The following is a 3,997-nucleotide window of genomic DNA, read 5'->3' as shown; positions in this document are numbered from 1 at the left end:
ATCATGTATCAATAGTGATCGGAATTGCATTGCAAGTTTTAGAAGTAATGCAACTATGTTTTTACCGAGCGACTCTGAAGTTACTGGTGCACACTGACAGTACATCGGATTTTTTTTTTTTTGGCTTGCTGAACAGAAAATGGCATGTAAATAAAATGAGACTGAGTGAAAGAACACAGTATGTATCAAAAGTCCGATCTTACAGAAAATTAAACGAGAATGAGAAAGTAAACCAGAGCAGAACCCTGAAGTAGTGACAGTTTTTCTACCCGTTTCGATGGAAAAGACTCCACAGGCTTTCTCACAGCATTTTGGAGCATCCTAGTCCTAGCACAGTGTGGTCAGTAGTAGGCTAAAGTAATCCCTGCTTGGCAGTAATGCTGGTGAAGGATAACTTGCTCTATTGCTAACAAATCGGAGTAACCACTGGCAGGGTGACTTCTTGGAGGCATCCGGTGGAGGCTGAGTTGTCAGCACGCGGCTGAAGTTACGGTACCGCCTGCGCTGACGCAACACCCAGCAGCCTTCAGGGTTCAGGTGTCAGTTTCCTCAGAGGATTGACAAATGGATGGTTTTGGAACAACACGAAAAAAAAAAAGGAGCATAAGACAGTCTTTCATCTGTACGGCTACCAATAAAATGAATGCTTTTGTTACAAACTTTCCAGTCTGCTTTATAAAAAAGAGTCTCAGTTTTACTTCTAAATAAAAACTGTGCTGTGATCTGTCACGTTCTTGCATTGTACATGCTGTAGTTGTGTGTGTTAATGAAGGTGTAGAGATTCGTGACCTAGTGCTCTGGATGTATCAGAAGCCTGAAAAAGCTGATTTTGGTACATAAAAGTTAGGTAGCAATGAAAATTCATTCTATTTATTTTTCCTAAAACCTAGGAAAAGCTACAGTACGTTGCTAGATCAGTGGCCTCAACCCTGAGCTGAAATAAAGGACCTGCCTTGGCCGAGAGACTTAGTCACGTTCCTACCCCGGCTGCGCAGCAGAGACGAAACCACCTGTCTGCGGGCTCTCGCCTTAGCTATAAGTAGCGCGAGATTCAGCCCCGTGGTGCTCGAGAGCTGACGGGAGACCACCATGTTCATTTTCACTACAGGAGAACAGGGAAAGGAGAACTCAAACTCGGAGGTTCGAGTGAAAAAGCACTCGACAGGGACAGTCAGTACGTCCAGCTTCCGGAGACCAAAGAGCACGTCATCAGTGGCAGACTTGTCAGTCTTAAGTGTTTCCCGCTTGGTAGCAGAGATTCTCAGAACACGTACCAAACTGCAGCTTAAGAGACTTCTACTAGTAGCCCACTCTTGCCGGAAAGAGTCTCGCTTGATTTGGCCACCCCCCCGAACTGAGCATCTCTGTCTCTCTTTCTCTCCGTACCTACGCTGCATCTCAGAAGGTGAGTGAAAACTTAAAGGCTGTCTGACGAAGGATTCAACCCAAACTGCTAGCAGAAAGACTTAAAAACTCTTTTCTAACATGAGTCGGAGTTGGCAATCGTAAGAATTCTTACTGGAGAGAGCCTACGTCACCTCCCTGTAGGGTTCAATGGCACCGACTCCCCATGGCCAGCAGCATTCGTCACATGAAGCGCTCCTGCCTCCTACCAGGACTTTACTCCTTTTGAAGAACAGAAACCGTAGAGTCAGTATTTCGCTGGACGGAAAAACCAAACCCAGCAACAGACTGAAAACAAAGCTTGGAAGAGTCGTTTGCACTTCTAGCCACACGCACTTCTTCGTGAGCTGACCGGTTTGCAGGCGGTATGGGTTTTGTTAGTTTAAGGCAGCAAGTCTTTCAACACACACAAGCTCACCTCCCTCATGTTTGTGCTACTGTATCCTCATGTTCACAAGAGAACCTCACTAATTTACACTAATGACTGGAAGAACCATTAATTCTCTCGGTAAGTGAACAAGAATAAGGCATTCCATTATATATTCTGATCACTAATTATAATTTAGCTGTAATTATAATCTACCAGCAAACATACTTGTGTGTTTTAGAAAATAATCTCTCTTACCTTCAGATACAATTATGTGTGCAGATTAGTGGGTTCTGCTGTGTAAACACGCAGGCACGTAAGCAATTTTCAAGGTTTTTCTTCATTACATCTGACAAGAAAGTTAATGCCACAGACAGAGACTGTGGGAAAATAAGTTAGGGTTTCTCGGTGATTTGTGCGGTCCTGCACAACTGGGCAGTAACTTACAGCTACGGGGGAAAAAAACTAAAAGGTAAAAGGACATGAATGTTTACAAGCTCAAACGAAGCCCAATCAGCAGCAGAAAGCAAGGCCATCCCCAACCGTAAGTGGCTTGTGTTACACTATTCCAAACTACATGAAGCAAACAAACAAAAGAATATGAGCCCTAGCTTCTATATACAAGTTTGAAATCAAGTAAAGCAAACAAAAATGTGTTGATGCTTCTAGCAGATGACATTCACGTGTCTAAATCCTGGTTGAAGCAGACTGTAAATACAGACAGACAATAGGATACAACTGATGGCTGTGTTAAAAAAAAAACCAAACACAAAAAAACCCCAAACCAAACCAAAGGGGATTCATGTGCATTGTAATGAGATAAGAGATTTCCCTTCATATGTGCAAAAATCCACAGTTTCATTAATGTAGAGGTCAGACTTCTCATAACAGATCTTAGGCAAAACCAGTCTCCCCACATCCTGGAATCTACCTGTTTACATCAGCCACCCTAAGCGCACAGTACCCTGTTCACAGATAACAGTATTCAGCAGTTTCTGGCATTTCTTAGAAATTTAACGTTCACCTGCCTTAAATCTTGAAAACTAAGGAGCGAGTTCACCCAGGGCATCATACCACTGCTTTTGCGTTCTACCAAGAGCTAAATCAAACTCAAATTCTCTCGTCCTCCATGATGTCAGGAGTCCCTGCAGGACTTGTAAACAGCAGTACACAATACTGTAAACAAATAATTTAAGTTCTGCTTTATACAAGATGGTAAGTTAACCCAGGTCTACCAAACAGGTGAAAATGAAAAGGGTGGCTTCGCACAAAATCCTTCCCTTTTCTCCCAGCAACTCTTTTCACTGCATAAATAATCCTGAGCTGAAACAGGGGTTGACGAGAGCCTTTTTTTGCATATAAAAACAACGTTCTAGAGTCAGCTCTCACGTTCTGTCAGGAAGTCAATTGCCGGAGAGATTGAACTGAAGCATTTCAAACCGTTCGTTACTTTGGAGGAGGACTTATAATTTGGTGTGGCGTCCAGTTCTAGACCCGGATGCTGAGCTTGCCAGGGACGCCGATGCCGCTGCATCCTCAGCTTCCTCCAGCTCATCGTGTAGCTCCTGGCTGACACTAGACTGGAGGGCCGCAGGAGTCAGCCACTCCTTCGGCAGACAGCTCTGGAGAAAGGGTATGCAAGAGCTGAAGTAGGCAAGGCGATTCACCCATCGTGGAATCTCTTTTCCACACAGAATCTAGGAGGGGGGAGGAAAGGAAAAGAAAGGTAGCAGTAACAAACCTCGCTATTACAGCAAAGTGCCCTGAAATCGCAAGTCCACGTCAACACCGCCGTTCGGTGGAGTTACGCATTCAGCCGAGGCTGGTTACTGCGATGGTCCCTGGCCAGTCCGCGCAGACCTCGCCATCGCTCAGCGCACAGGCCAAGCACACATGCTCGGGTTCACTGGAACCAAAGCAGCTACACAATGCGAAGCTGGTTTCAACTCCTCAGAAAGATACAAAGCTGCATTAAATGCTTGCTTTTACTGTACATCAGTCCTTAAATGGTTTGTAGTGAGGTGTTTTACTTAACTGCCTCCACATTCACTCCTGGTATTAGTTACTCCAGTGCAAACCATAGCTGATGGGAGCATTACTCTGCTGTAAACGAGCAGCAGTGAACTCGTAACTGTACCCGTTTTTATAGTCCATTTGAACACTAAACAGGACAAGAGATAAAACAGAAACAGCATGGCCATGTGTTGCGTTAGGAGTAGTAATTTG

The 3,997-nt window shown here is 44.4% G+C and overlaps 1 pseudogene; it reads right to left on the bottom strand.

The window, feature by feature from the left end:
• Positions 1-2,564: 2,564 nt before the first annotated feature.
• Positions 2,565-3,468, bottom strand: LOC104508399 (annotated as a pseudogene).
• Positions 3,469-3,997: the final 529 nt, after the last annotated feature.

Source organism: Eurypyga helias, unplaced genomic scaffold (genome assembly GCF_000690775.1).
Source record: "Eurypyga helias isolate BGI_N326 unplaced genomic scaffold, ASM69077v1 scaffold49584, whole genome shotgun sequence".
Classification (NCBI taxonomy): Eukaryota; Metazoa; Chordata; class Aves; order Eurypygiformes; family Eurypygidae; genus Eurypyga; species Eurypyga helias.
The sequence above is the reverse complement of the archived record's forward strand: the minus strand, read 5'-3'. Positions and strand labels throughout refer to the sequence as shown.